Source organism: Schistocerca cancellata, chromosome 5, assembly GCF_023864275.1.
Source record: "Schistocerca cancellata isolate TAMUIC-IGC-003103 chromosome 5, iqSchCanc2.1, whole genome shotgun sequence".
Taxonomy (NCBI): domain Eukaryota; kingdom Metazoa; phylum Arthropoda; class Insecta; order Orthoptera; family Acrididae; genus Schistocerca; species Schistocerca cancellata.
Window position 1 is genome coordinate 775,154,445 of NC_064630.1, and position 699 is coordinate 775,155,143.

The window sequence follows — 699 nt, forward strand, 5'->3', positions numbered from 1 at the left end:
GTGTGTGTGTAAGTATAATCTAACTTCTGCACCATTTCAGTGCAGTAATGTGTTCATTGTAAATAAGTACTACAATAGTTGTATTACATGTTTATTGCCTTATACATAAATAAAAAACCTTTTTAGTTTAAATTCAGTGCATTAGTATTTGTAAAATGACTCTTAGTGTTCATTAAAAAATGACGATCATTCCACTTGGGACCTGTGGAATGGTACATTAGCTTATTTGTTTTAGTTGTAAATATTTGTCGTGTATTGTTGTTTTTCTGACATGTTCCACATCCTGGAGGACCTCCTCACTACGGATCAATTGGAATGAAAGTAAATCTAATCTAATCTAATCTAACATAAGGGATAATTAAAGTGGCTGACCTGTTCTGCTATTGTATTGTACACTACCATTTTGGTTCTTATAGACCATTGGTTTAGCTTTTTTGTCTTCGGCTATCTTAGAAGGTAACTTCCCCCCAACAGGTCACTCTCTTTCTCTGTTAAAACTTTGACAGCATCTACATATAAAATACAATTCAGAGTAGTCTCTTTGTTTGTTCTAATACCGCCATGACATCATGAAACATGGTTTTCCATTTACGCAGTTAATCCCCTATGCGTATATTAACTACATTAACTACATCCATGTCTGACCGCCGTGTTAGTGATGAGGGGTGTTGCCTGCTCTCCATTTATGTCTAACATGAT